The sequence below is a fragment of the Myotis yumanensis genome, unplaced genomic scaffold, assembly GCF_028538775.1.
Source record: "Myotis yumanensis isolate MYYU_CA2020_CCGP unplaced genomic scaffold, mMyoYum1.0.hap1 SCAF_6, whole genome shotgun sequence".
Classification (NCBI taxonomy): Eukaryota; Metazoa; Chordata; class Mammalia; order Chiroptera; family Vespertilionidae; genus Myotis; species Myotis yumanensis.
This window is the reverse complement of record NW_027223757.1, coordinates 86,885,487-86,899,909: the sequence shown is the minus strand read 5'-3', so window position 1 is coordinate 86,899,909 and position 14,423 is coordinate 86,885,487. Positions and strand designations below refer to the sequence as shown.

The window sequence follows — 14,423 nt, the reverse complement described above, 5'->3', positions numbered from 1 at the left end:
GTCCCTGTAGTCCAGACTGAACCCATACTCCCTCCAAACTTTTCATACAGGAGTCTGGGGTCCCAGCAGACAATGCTCAGCAGGGGTCCCCAGTGAGGGAGGGGCTGGCCCTGCAGAACATGGGGGGCTCCAGGCACCGCCAGCTCCTCCTCTCACACCCGCTAGCCTGCTGGGAGCCAGGCTGGGCTTGGAGACCGGTGGGAACCCAAAGGGCAAGGGGAACTGCACAAAGGCAGTCCTGTGGGGCCCCATGGGGGCCAGGACAGCAGCTTCCTTCCAGGGACACAGGGAAGAAGGAGGGCAGCCGACCAGCGAGCCACCCAGCCAGGGCTCCCACCACCCCTGCTCTGTGCCTGCCCTTCTGCCCTCACCTGGGGGCCAAACTGCAGCTACCAGGGTCCCAGTCAGCTCCCAGGAACACCGTCCCCCACTCTGGGGGCAGCTCCAGCTGATGCAAGGCCCCCTAAGTCTTTTCCTCAAGGACAGTGAGACCATTACAGAAATTAAGGGTGTGCGAGGACAAGAGTACCCCTTCGCAACACTGTGTCCCCACCCTTTCATCCTGACTCCAACTCAGCAATCACAGGTGACAGCTTAAATCTCCGGTAAAAGTGTAGACTCAGAACCAGGCTGCTTGGGTTTGAATCTAAGCTCTGCCCTCTAGAAAGCTGTGTGACCTTGAGCAGGCTACTTCACTTCTCTGGGCCTCCATCTGCTCATCTGTAGAATGAACCGAGAGCAGCGCCCACCCCTCCGGTTACATGTGGGGATAAAACAAGCACATCAAGCTTACATAGAACAGCGCTGGGCCCGCCGTAAGCATTCACTACCAGCAGCCATTACCCTAATGGTGTAATAGAACTCAATCCAAGCATGACCTGGTCACTCCATTAGCCTCTCTCAACTCTGGTGTCCCCACCTTTAAATGGAGACCGCCCTACTTCCTCACTGTCAGGAGGTCCAAAGTAGATCAACATGGCTGTGCGTCGAGCTTCGAACACTACCTAGTGCTACACATACGTGGAAGGAGTGAATATAATGCACTCGCTAATAACTATGAGGTAATATAAACATAATACTGCAGGGTAACACGATACAGTGTAACGTAATACTCTGCATTAAAAACTGAATTGAGAGAGAGACAAGACCGATGGAGAAGGAGGAGGAGAGGCCGAGAAAGGCCGAGCGAGACAGGGACGGCGAGGGAGGGCCGAACTTCCAGAGCAGGGAATCAATGCCATACTGTAATTTAAAAAGCAATATACAGTAAATATCAGCCGGCGCCACCAAGCAGCTGCATCACGGGGGGCCCGTCCGAGATAACTCACACCCCAAGAGGAGCCAGCCACCAGCCCCCCCGCTGGCCTCCCCATAACTCATAACCCACAGCTCTCTTCCTGCCCAGATTTATCCTGCAGCCGCGGTACCCACAGCACCTCCCAATTATGTGCCATATTTACGTGGCCGGTGATTTATGAACAGGCTGATCACAGAGCCCTAGAAATGAGTTCAGGGTCTGGACTTGTCCCCCGAGGAGGGGAACTGGACTGGGGCTTTGCACCTGGGGTGGCTGGGAGGCCAAGTTCCTGCCGGACCCCATCCCCAGCTCCCCTCCTATGGACCGTGCCCTATACTGCTCTCCATGGCCTCCTGGTCTCCTGTCCCCTCCCCGAGGTCACACACCCACCCCTTTCATCACCCTATGTCTCCCCTTAGACACTTACCCCTAATCCATTCCTGCACCCCACTCCCCCAGAGTTCCTGAAACCCCACCCACAAGTGCTCCCTCCACGTCTGGTTTCTCTCCACCCCAGGTCTGAGGTCGTCAGTCCCTCTTCCGTGTCCTGGCTCAAGACCCACATTCTTACCCAAGGATGCTCTCCCAGCTCCTGCAACCAACAGATCCAGAAGGTCCTTCTTCCCGCCACCAGCACCAGCCCTGGGGAGTGATGGGCGGGGGTAGGGATCATGCCAGGGGCATGTCTTTCTGGCCTTCTGTCCACCAGGCTGGATCAGATGCTCCTTCATCACAAGAGGGTCCCCATCCAGGTCCCACAACCCTTTTAGAGCCCCTAGCCCAGTCCCACCCCACCCCACCCAGGACATTCTGAATGGCATCAAAAGGATCCAAATCAGCATGCCCTGTGGCCCTGCCACCAACTCCCATGCCCTAGGTACTGTGTGCATGGACACAGCCTGCTCCCCCAGGCCTGCGTGTACACCCCACCTAGACACGCAGACCTGGGGGCTGAGTTGCTCACCAATCTGACTCAATATGAATAAGGCCCGGGTGAACCCATCACCACCTTCACACAAACCCTCCTCCCTGAAACCCCCCCACACCCCCACCCCTTGGCTCAACACTGTGTGAGCATAAGGGATAATAAAAAACCCAGCTGGACCAGGAACCACTTAGTAACCTCTGTGCCTCAGTTTCCCCCCATGTACAATAGACGTAACAATAGTGTCCGTCTGTCCTGCCTGCCTGGTAGCATGTTAGAGGGGCAGATGAGAGCAGGTAGAGAGCTCTGCGAAATCCCCGGAGTTGCTGTGCAAGATTTAAGGGGGCTGTTTGAAAGGAGTGTCCGTGAAGCCGGTCCACAGTGGTTCCTCTCCACGCTTAGGAAAATACCACGGCTCTGGCCCCTATGAATGATGACAGCTCACACTTACACGGCGTTCGCCAGAGCTGGGCACTGCTCCAAGCACTTGACACACAGTAATGCATTTACTTCTCCTAACAACCCTGTGCCGTGGGTCCGATGATTACCCCCATTTTGCAGATGAGAAAAGAGAGGCCCAGAGCAACCTACCCACATTCACAAACCAGGACAACCGAACACAGTGTCAGCACTAGGAATGGGGCCCCGTGCGCCCCTGCTCCCTATGGAAGAGGGTGCTGCATCCGAGCATGTGAGTCCTGGGCATGGCGCCCTGTTTACCTACTCCGTCCTCCTCTTGGACATAAACGTCCGAAGGACAAGAAGTGGGCCCTCCCTCCTCAGACGGAGGCTTCTCAAACACAGGAACCTGCCTCGCCCATGTATAACCTCCGTGCGCTTCCCCTGCCAGACATTCCACGCCCAGACCCACGCCCATCTGAGGCCTGGGGAACCCTCTTTCCCCTGAGCAATGGCCCTCATTTGTCATGTGCTTAGAAGCTGTGACTTTGAACAGAGGCTCTAGGATTTAGGTCTATTCCAGGGTCTCCCCTCGGTTCCCCTTCTCCCCAGTCCGGCCCCTGTGACGCAAGTAACCAGGCCTGGGGGAAGAATAAAGGGTTCCTTTAGGGCCAGCTGTCCCTAAACTGGGACCACAAGCCCCAAATCTCCCCCAAATCTCTTCACCCCTCAGTTTCTGTTTGGGTGAGACTGTAAGGTGTCGGCTTATTAGGGGGTGGGGGAGAGGTTTAGAAAAGCCGCTGGAGAGTGCCTTTCTCAAGCGGACTCTATCACCACCACCAACACCAGCTTTACCAGTGGCTAATCATGTGTGACCTCCAGCTGAGTCCTGAGCGCACACACGTGCACACATGTGCACCGGAAATGCAGGTGAGGGAGGGCACCAGAAACAAGCCAGCGCAGGAAGCCTTACCACCCCACCTCCACCACGTCCTGGAGTCCACAGGCAGGGCCGGGAAAAGCACAGGAGAATAAATCAAGTGATCGATGAGACGGAGGGCTGTGGGTTCGCATGGACTGGGCTGGAGAGATGATCCATCTTTGCAGCATCTGGCCTGCTGGCGGCACACAGTAGGCGTTCAGTAACTGCTTGTTGAATTACTAGTAAACTGATCGGTGAGGACTGTGAAAGGGATGGATGAAGGAGCATGGGCTTGCTCACCAAATCCTGAATATCAGGCGCTCCTGACCTTAAAGCTTGAAGGGGTGGAGAGGACATTTAGAATGAGTTAAAGGAGGCCTCACTCCCACAGCAGGCGGCAAAGGATAGAACTTGGGGCTTCGGGAGGCAGGGAAGGCTGAGACCATGAAAATGCTGTGAGTTGAGGCACATCCATGATGAGCACACCTTGCTCCTTAGCAAGCATTTTGAGAAATGGCCCTGAGAGGGCTTTCTCAGCCCTGCGGGACAGAGGTGGTCCTCGACCCTGTGGGGACAGAGATGTTCTCACCCCGTGGGGACACAGATATCCTTGACCCTGTAGGGGCACAGATGTCCTCGCCCTGTGGGGACAGAGATGGTCCAGTGCTCTTCTCACTCTTCCTCGGTGGAACCAGGCAGAACTGGGGCTGGAACACCCCTGGGGCTGACCGAGGGTGGCGCTTCGCGATTGCTAGAGGTTTGATGCATTCAAAGCCCCTGAGAGCAGCGAGGCAGGAAGGAACGGTCACCACAGCCACAGGCGTGCACACGGGTCCCGACAGCGGACAGAGGGCGGGTGCCGCTCCATCTCACTGTGTGGCTCGGGCCCGTTTCCCATCTTCCGCACAGGGACACACAGACCCTGCCTGCTGCCCGGCGAATGACTGTGCTATGGCACCAGCTGCTGTGATGGGGACCCTCTGGGCGGGTCAGAAGTCTGGGTTCTCCTGGCTCTGCTACCTACATGGCCTTTCTTCACCTGAGCTGGTTCCTCATCCAGACAGGGAAGAGGCCAGAGCTGTGCCCTCTGAGCTCAGAGCCGCAGGGACCAAAGGAGAGCATACACAGGAACGCTCTGTAAGGCGCTCAGTGCTCTGCAACGGCATGGCGACTGCGCACTCTTTTTGAGCATGAAGCCGAGGAAGTGTACAGGACAGAGTGTGCTAGTTGTGTCTATACACGTGAAAGCATATGTATGGTATGTGAAGATGTGTGTATGCGAGTCTGAAAGTGTGAGTGCATGTGCAAGTGTATGTATGTATGTGCATCACATGCAGGTATTTATGCACGTGCATATGTGTGTTTGTGGATGTAAGTATAGGGGTGTGCATATGTGCATACCTTGTTGTGCATGCCTTGTAAGCATGTATGTGTAAGTATGTATATAATGTGATGCCACGTGGCGTGTATGTGTCCATGTATGTTATAGTGTGTACTTGTGCATACGTGTGTACACATGTTTGACTGTGTGATTGTGTAGGAGTGTGTGTATGTACACACACATGTGTTGGAGTGGAGGAGGAAGGAAACACCCCCCTTTGCACTGCAGCCCTGGGATCCTAGTCATTCAAAACTGAACCTAGTACAGGGGTTTGTTACGGGGTCTGGGGAAGGCTAAGGGCACTCAGAGCATCAAGCAGAGGGAAACTCAGGCCAGCGCCTGCTGTCTGGGAGGAGAGCACGATGAGGAGATGGACAAGTCACTTCCAGGGCCTGGATGGCTCAGCAGATGTATCTCTACTCAGGCTGGTGCATGGACTTCTGAATCAAAGGACCAGACACCACACAGGAAGGGACTTGAGAGAGCACTCAGACCCTGTGTAGAGGTGAGGACAGCAAGGGGGGGTGGCTGGCCCACGTCACCCAGCACGTTCCCGCACAGCTGGAAGGAGAACTCATTCCGGGTTCCCCAGCTCCCCAGCTCCCCAGCGAGCCCTCAGGACCAGCCCCAGTGCCTGGTGTGTACAAGTCCCTCTAGCTTTTACCTCCGTGACCCAAGTACCCGCACTCCCTCCTCTGCCTCTGGGGGACCTGCCTGGGTATTATTATAGTGGCTTCATTAAGGGGAACATTGAGTCAAGAGATGAACTTTGCCCACCCAGGAATCTTCAATATCTGTGATGACAGGACCTCATTGCACAGCCCATATCGGCCATTTGCAGGGGTTTCCAGGAGCTCAGAAAATCGTGCATGCCATCTCCCTGGGCCCCAGCTCTCTCGGCACTCAGATCCAAGCCAGAACCTGAGCCTAGCTCACGCCCCAAGCTCCTCCAAGTCCTGCGGGCTGAGTGACCATGCCACTCATTTTGGGGGCCAGAGGGAGTCATGTAAGAGTAAGGTCCAACTTACTCTGAAGTAGGCACTTGCACAGACACCCCAGTTTAGCTGGGGACCACAGTACACCCCCCTTGCCAGCTTATTCAGCTAAAGCAGGGAACAGCTCAGGGAGGGTAGCTGGGAAGGAGAGGCCAGCTTTGCAGAAGAGGAACAGGAAGGAGTCCTGGGGAAGGGGAAATGGGGGGACCAACAGACTTAGCGTCGCCCTGAAGTGTATTAGAGGCCTGGGTTACGGTGCGACGAGGACTGCTCCTGTGGCCTAGACTGAAGTGGGGTAGAGGAAGGGCTGTGTGGAGGGGAGGCGGCCCGGGTGGGAAATGCAGAGGGGAGAGCGAATGAGAGACTCGGCACTCTGCTTCTCGTGTTGTGTCTGGGCAGACTGACTGTGGCTTAGCTGCCGCCCGTGGGTGAGTTAATGTAGGACATGCCAATAATAAATGCACTGAACTCTGAGGAGCCCAGCTGGGGGATTCTGCAGTCTCTCATGTTTCAGGGCTGTCCCGCTGGTGCAGGACTGCCGCCAGGAGACCCAGGCTCTCCCGCAGACAACCCCAAGCAGGCCGAGACATTGCAAGAGCCCATTTTATTGCTTAATCCAGCTTGAAACACCTCCATCTTGCCTCGATAGTGCCAGTCTGCCCCTCAGGTTGGTCTGCACCCCAGTAGCCTTGGCCCTAGAGGGTATCTGAGAGAGCGGGCCCAGATCCATTTAAGTCAAAGGCTCCCGGTGTTCCGTTGCTTGTAAGCAAGGCCACACACAGCCTTGTGTCTCCTCTGCAGGACCCTCCTCCCTCTACACAACCTATAGCTACAAGGCCAGAAAACCACCCAGGAAAGAACACAGGCCAATAGGTCTCGACAGGTGTAGACAGGGGCACTGCCTGAACCGGCTGGCTGCACTTGGACTCCATCGTTAAACCAGCCGATGACCCAGCACATAGCTGTCTCAGGTCTGGCCTCTCACCTCTTTTCCTTTGGTCCTAGCCTCCTGTTCTGGGGCCGTGCATCCAACCTGCCCCCCATTGTGATAAAATCGAGATGCCTGCTTGAAGGTCTGGGTTTTGCATCACTAGCCTCCTCCAGGCAATGCCAGTGCTGCTGGGCCATGGACCACACTCGGGGTAGTGACATGCGGAAGTGAATTTGTCCTCCTCACCATTTCCCATGGATTCTCCCTGACTTGTTCGTCCACCTTCCTTTCTAATCCTAATATGTTAAAGCATACATTCTCAATGGGGGCAACAGCGCCCCCCAGGGGCAAACATGTGTTCTTGGCAAGGCCGGGAAAGCATCTTACTCTTGTACATAAAGCACAGATACACATACACACATCAACAGAGCTACAGTATACCTGTGGTGTTTAAATTTTATGGGGGCTGCAATTAGGGGGAAAAGTGTCTAAAAAGACTCGTTGGAGGGAGCAACAGTGAAAAAAAAGGTCAAGAAACCATGGCTTAAAGAAAATGCCCTCTGCCCGCTCTGGTACCAAATTTTCAATGATGGGCGTCTGATTATAAAAGAAATGTAATATGTGCCAGCGTGTCCTTTCTAGTTGTCTGCTACCAATCCTGCCCAACGGTCTGGACCATCCCTGTTCCACAAGGCACAGGCCTTGGGGGTCACAAACACAGGGTGGGGCAAACGTGGGTTTACAGTTATACACAAAACACAGTTTTAGCCCTGACCAGGTAGCTCAGTTGGTTAGAGCATCATCCCTATATGCCAAAACACAGTTTAATCTTGTCTTACTATTTGCTAATTCTTGTATTACTCCCCCCCCCCCCCCCCAAAGACTGTGAGCCCACCTGTGCCCTGGCTGCTGAAAGGCTTGCTCAATGAGTGAAGCCCATTCACACAGGCTGCCTGCCCTCACAGCAACCTTGGCATGCGAGCACTGGCGTCCTGATTCATCGGGAAGAAAACCAGGCCTCAGCGGAGTAAAGCGATTTGCCTCCCGCCCAAGTCACACGTGTGGGTCGGCGGAGGTGGGTCCCCCGACCCGCAGTCCAGTCCAGGGCTCGCCCCACTGTCCCATCTTCTGTGCTGTCCGTGGGGATGGTGCTGACTGTTTGATGGGAGCTTTTAAACAGGTGGGCATGAGTGGGCAGGCAGCTGAGATGCTGGGCTCTGTGATGGAGGCTCAGAGTTGCCTCCTCAGCCAGGCCAGGAGGCCAGCAGGTTAGAGGAGCCTGTCCCAGCTGCCCACTGGTCCTCACTGTGGGGGAGAGGCAGGGTGGAGGAGTTAAGGAGCTTTGAATTCAGACGACATGAGAGTAGAGTGAACCTTGGCTTTCTCATTGGTAAAATGAAGGTAATAACAGTGGCAATTTCACAAGACTGTGACATAATAATGTAAAGCTCTTAGATTTGTGCCAGGCACATAATAGCAATCAAGAAATTGTTTATTTGAAGGAGCTGGTCCAAATAGCCTAAGACATTTCTTGGAATATCCATTCTATTTGTTCAGTATTCCACCCCTAAAACTTCCCAAATTCTCAGTGACATCTGAGAATGTAAAAGAAAACAAAATCTGCCCTGGCTGGGTGGCTCAGTTGGTGAGAGCATCATCCCATGCAACAAAAAGGTTGTGGGTTTGATCCCCAGTTGGGGCGCATATAGGAGGCCACTGATAAATGTTTCTCTCTCTCTCCCCCCCCCTTCCTCTCTCTCTAAAAATCAATAAAAACATATCCTTGGGTGAGGATTAAAGAAAAAAGAAAACAAAATCTGCCTTCTATGGACTTTAACTCTTTCTGAAATCCTCACCTCCTCCAAGAAGTCCTCCTGATTGCTCTCACCCCAAGCAGTCTAGACATGGCTACTCTCCCTGGTCCCTATCTCCAGATCTGACTGCCTACTTTCTGAAAATACCTTTTCTTAAGCCCCCCCCCCCCCATTATGGTTAGACATCCCTCTCCACCCCAGTTCCAGTTGGTTTATTTGTCAGACCCTGCTAAGTACATGTCTAGGTGTGAGCCCCTCTCCCTGACTGGCTGTGCCCCACAACTCCACAGAGGGGACCCAGGTCCAACCACAGGCCCTGCACAGACCCGGCCTAGACCTGAGAGCACCCTGTGAGGCCACTCTTGGTGCAGGAAGAGGCAGAATCAGAGAGGAGGAGGTCGAGGCTGGATTCTGGGGGGCATTTCACACTCAAGCTTCAGATGGAAAAGGGTGACAGATGACACTTGTAAAGCACAGGGCCGGAGCATACTGAGCAAATGTGCAGGAGGCTGTAAAATCCCGGAGCAAACAAGAGAGAGGCGAGGAAGCAGGTGCCACGGCCCCAGAGGTGAAATTTGCTTCTGAAATATCAATTCCAGAAGTTTTCCGGAGGGCTTCCCGGAGCCTTTTAATGACCAGCTTACGTGTGATGGCATCAAACCCTCCTGGCAGCTCTGAGAATAGAGGATGCTGGGGCACTGTCCTCCGAGCCTCTGAGGGCCCCTCCCTCTCTCCCAGCCCCCCCCCCCCCCAACCCAACACGCCTCCAGATCTGAACAGGGGCTCGGGGAGCGCCGGACAAACACGGGGCCACAACACATCTGCCAGGAACACGCTGTTCTTTCCTTTCACAGATGAAAACACAGACGCGCCAAGGGTCAACAAAGATGTGGCAGAGCCAGAATTTGAACCCAGGCCCTCCGATTGAGGTCCCACTCCACCGTCTCACAGCTCTATCCCTTCATTTACTTTAGACCCTAAAACCACAACCATGCCCAAAGAAAAACCATAAAACTCCCACATGGCTGTTGCTTTCATCCAGGGCCCGATTCCACCTGGCTGTCTCGGGTTGTTTTTTTGTTCTGTCTCTGCTTTCAGGCTAGCAGCCTCCCTGATCAGAATGGGGATGCCCTGGATGCCAGTAACTGCTCATCTCTGCGTAGGACAGGGCACTTTCCGAAGGAGAGCAGACCCTGCTCCACCCCCACGCGCAGGAGACACTTGGCAAGCCTGGCGCTGGGTCTGAGCCCCATCCCTCATTTCACTTCAGAGCTGCAGCCCCGACAAGAAAGGTGATTCCTGCTGTAGCCACACCAGGGACTGGGTGGCCCAAGGCTGCCTGGTTCTCCCAGTGGCCCCACCTACCTCGTCTGCATTTCTCTCCCATCCACCCTCCTTCACCCTTCCGTGCAGCGTTCTGGAAGCTGTCTGCCCACACCGCCCAACCACATGCCCACCTTCAGATTTCTGGGTCTGGGAAAGGAACCGGAACCTCGGAGAAGCCAGGAGCCGAGCCCCAGCGCCCGTGGACGGCACCCAGTCCAGCAGCACCTCCCCGAGAAGCACTGCCAAGAGGCTGAAACGGAAATGCCAAGTTTGCTCTTTGTATTCCCCAGGGCGAGGGCAGGAAGATAAGTAATTACATTCCTGGGCAGGAATTAGACCAGAAACTCTAAATGAGGGCTGGGCAGGGGCCTGAGCAGAAGCATGTGAGGAGGCTTAGGAGAGAGGAACTCAGCACTCAGGCCAGACTCAGAGGGAAAGATGACATTCCAGCATCGCGGATGGCCCAGAGCTGCCTGGTCCCCAGCAGCTGCCTGCCGGCTCCAAGTGCAGGCCCTCCCTGCGCAACCCTGGCCCCCTTCAGCCTCCCCAGGAGCTGGCCCGTCCGATTTGCTTGGTTGTATAAGCTCCACGCAGAGGGCAGCAACCCGCCTAGGGCACAAGCCCAAGAAGCGGGTTCTTAGCTTCCAGTATCCCCACAATCCCCGCCTCAGCCTCCCCACCGTGAGTTCCAAACCAGCCCCAGCCACATGCAACAGCCCGCTTAGACCCTCCGCCAGGTCCCTGGGAACTTCACAGCCCAGGGACTGGCATGGACACCCCCCTGGCAGCTCCCTAGCTTTGCTCCTCCCCAACTGTGGGGAGCCGATTTCCTGAAGCCACCCCTCCCCCCATCCCGCAAGGCCAATCAGCCCCTTGCAGCCTCAGAGCCCCCCCCCCCCACCCCCAACACACACACACACACACACACACACACGCACACAAACACACACACACACACATGCACACACTGGGGCAGGGCAGAGGGTCAGCCTCTACAGCCTTGCCCGCAACTCCAGCTCAGAGCGCCAGCTCCCAGCAGCTCCCTCTCCCCGCAGGTGTCTGCCTGCCGGTCTGGGGATGTCTCCCCTCCCTGTGCATTTGGTGTTGGCTGGCTCGGTTGCTGCTGCCTTTGCTCAGGCTCCCTGCTCTTTCTCTCTCGGGCTCTGGCTTCCAGGGGCTCTGTCTCTCTCGAACTCACTGCCTATGTCCTTTGTGCTGGAGTGACAGGGAGACGGGCAAGACACCTCCCTGTCGCTGCCTGGGGTCTGTGCAGAGCCAGGCACTGCTGGTTTCTGAGCTCTCCGTCAGCTCCCTCCTCCCTGCCCAGGCTAACCTCAGAACCAGGGCAGGGCTGGGTGGGAGTCGGACCTACCAACCAGGCGCTGCTGATGCCAGTTTCCATATTGCTTCATCATGCCATCCCCATGCCCCAAGCTCTATACACACATTCCCCCTGACCTCCCTGCTTCTGCCTGAGACCAGGATAGGGTCCCTGAGTCTGCCCGGCCTGTCTCCCCAAACTGCAAGGATGCCTTCCTCCCCTCCAGGAGCCCTGAATCTGCCCCTACCCTACACTGGGCTCTACCCGACTCGTTCAGCCCACAGGGCACAGGGAGCCCAGGCTGGACCCAGCCCGCAACAATAGCTCTGGCCAGGCCTCGCTTGTGGAGAGATGCAACAGAGTGGTCTGGCGGCAAAGTTCTGCTGTTTCCATGTTTCCATCTGTCTGGGCTCCTGTCTCTCCCTCCTGCCCTCCGGCCTCACAGGGACCGCTCCCCCTGCTCCTCGCCAGTTTCACCCCCACAAGGGAAAACCAGAAAGACAAGGAAACCTCCCGAGATAAGGACGGCGAAAAAAGAGGAGTGTGTCCGCACCAGTGTCCCTGCGAGGGAGTCCTCAAGTGAAAAAGAAACGGATGCAAAGTTCCGGGTCCCCAAGTGCGTTCGGCCCCGCGCCGAGCTCCCACAGACACCCGATCGCGGAGACACGGCGGCAGCGAGCACTCACCTGGGCGAGGCAGCATCTACCCCCGGGTGGGAGGCACCGAGGCCGGCTCCGCGGGGCGGCCGGGCTCCCCCGCTCGGCCACGCATCCTTCCCCGCCCGAGGCTGGAGCTGAGCCCTGGGCTCCGGAGAACGCAGGCAGATGGTGGCCTCGGACGTCCACGCGGGAGAGCCCTGAGCGGCTTATTCAGTTATATCCATGGCATCTCGCAAGAAGGGAGGAAAAAGCACAACTTGTCCTCTTCTCTTCCAGTTAAAAAAAAAAAAAGCAAAAAAATATAATCCCTCCCTAGGAAGTCGCCTTGGCTGGTAGGATTTTCCAGATCAAAGAGCCGCGGGCATTTCTGGGCACCCCGGGCATCTTGGAATGTGGGGTGTCTTCAAGTTCAGAGGAGCCAACCGGGCTGTGTGTGTGTGTGTGTGTATGTGAGAGAGAGAGAGAGAGAGAGAGAGAGAGCCAGGCACTCACACCCACACGCACACACAAACACACTTCCCCGCACTCCCCGCGTGCATACTGCCCCCCGCATGCGCGCGCACTCGCGCTCTTGATCACACACACACACACACACACTCACACACACTCACTCACAGCGATCACACGCGCAGATCCAGGAGGGCACCGGCGGGCTGCGGAGGCTGCGCGGGGCCAGTGGTGAAGGAAGCCGAGCGGCCGTGCGCACGGTCCCCGCGGAGCTCTCGGGGTGGCCGCCCCCAGTGGCGGACCACGGAGCTGCAGGGCCAGGGAACCAGCCCCCTTCAGCGCGGACCACTGCTGCCTCCGAAACCGGAGCGATCGCGGGCCCGCGGAGGTGGCGTGCTGCGGGCAGAGAGGCAGCGGACTGACCACCAGGACTGCACGGAGGGGCAGGGGTGCGCCAGGCCGGGGTCGGGAGTGGGGGGCGGCCGGGCCGGGAGCCCTGGGAGCCGGGAGGCCGGGCTCAGAGGCCCAGCGGCGCGGGCAGTCCCTGCGCCAGGCAAGCGGGCTGCCCTGGCTGTGCCGATGCAGCCGGCGCTGGTGCTGCCGCCTCACGTGCGGAGCGCGCAGTGCAGCCTTCAGCCCGCCGCCTGCCGGAGGAAAATTCTCCCCGTGGCTTGGGCTGGGGGTGGGGGCTGGGAGCCTGGACCCAGCTCTGATTCCCACATCCTAGGACAGACCTATGACATATGAGAGCCTGAAGTATGCACTCGCGCGCGCACACACACAAACACATACACACACACACACACACACACACATTAAGACTTCACTGGAATACGTGAGGTGTGCACTGGTGCCAACTGTTTGCACATCCTTACAACTCTCACCTTGTTTGATCCTCCCAGGAGCCCTCATTCGACGTCTGAGGGAACTGAGGTCCAGGACAGTAGAGACTTGTTCAAGGCGCGTGGCAGGTAGTTGGGTCCCTACTCCAAGCTGAGTGTAGACCTCGCATCTGAAGGGATGGGTCTGGCCAGAACCTCACCTTCCTTTGGTCATTCTCTGCCACTAGGATCAGCAGCAGCTGGTTCCTGGGGACAGGACTCTGCCTTCCTGAGCGTCCCAAGCGGTAAGTATACCCTTCCCTCAGAAGGATCAGAAATGTCGAGACTCCTCTGGTTCTCCAGCTGGTAAATCCAGGGCAGAGAGAATGTCATCTCTTCTCCCCTAGTGTCCGACACCGCCCATGCACCCATCCCAGATACCCACAGGGAGGCACATGAGGCCTGTGGCTATGTCTCTGCAGCCCAGGATCAGCTGGAGAAATCTGTAACATAAGCCCCTGCCTCCTGTCTGTGCACATGGCGGATGGTGTGTGTGTGTGTGTGTGTGTGTGTGTATCTGCAGCAGCCCAGGCGCCTAGACCCCATGTGCTGGGCAGCCTCCCCATATGCACCAGGGAGACCTCCTGGTCAGCATCCTGCAGACCCTGAAAGACAGGCCCTTCCCCGCAGGGATTCTGGAAAGCCTGGGGGAGAAAGGACATGGCCAAGATGAAACTCAAGGCATGGTAGAGGGGGCGGCACAAGAAAACAGGCAGAAACCAGGTGCACAGAGACCCAGGAAGGGAAAAGAAATGAGAAGGGGAGGAAGGAGGAAAGAGGAGGAGAATAGTAGGAAGGTGGGTAGAAGCAGGAGGATGTGAGGGAAGAGGAAGGGGTAGGGATGGAGATCGGGATCAGCATGGAGATGCTTTCTTTATTGCCTGCCAGAGGTGGGGGCTACCAGGGAGGGGTAGGAGGAGCTATCGCCCAGGCTCCAGGCTCTGACTTTCCCAAAGGGTCAGGGCAGCAGGCTAGGTTATCTCCTCACCCTACAGTCACCCAAGAGAGGATCAGAATCTGGCGGCAGGGACAGGAGGAGGCTGGCAACAGGGCAGAGAGGGCCTGCTCTCTGAAACCAGCAAAGCTCTGGGATGGTGTGGAGGAGGGGCCAGGGCCCCCAGGGAT

General features: G+C 56.7%; 1 protein-coding gene across 1 annotated transcript in view; it reads right to left on the bottom strand.

Moving 5' to 3' along the window:
- The window catches only part of LRFN2 (leucine rich repeat and fibronectin type III domain containing 2), a 185,137-nt gene extending 172,985 nt beyond the window's left edge, over positions 1–12,152 (bottom strand). Inside the window, exon 1 of the mRNA XM_070418637.1 lies at positions 11,998–12,152. The gene's annotated coding sequence lies outside the window, so the exon portion shown is untranslated. The remainder of the gene's footprint in view (positions 1–11,997) is intronic.
- Positions 12,153–14,423: the final 2,271 nt, after the last annotated feature.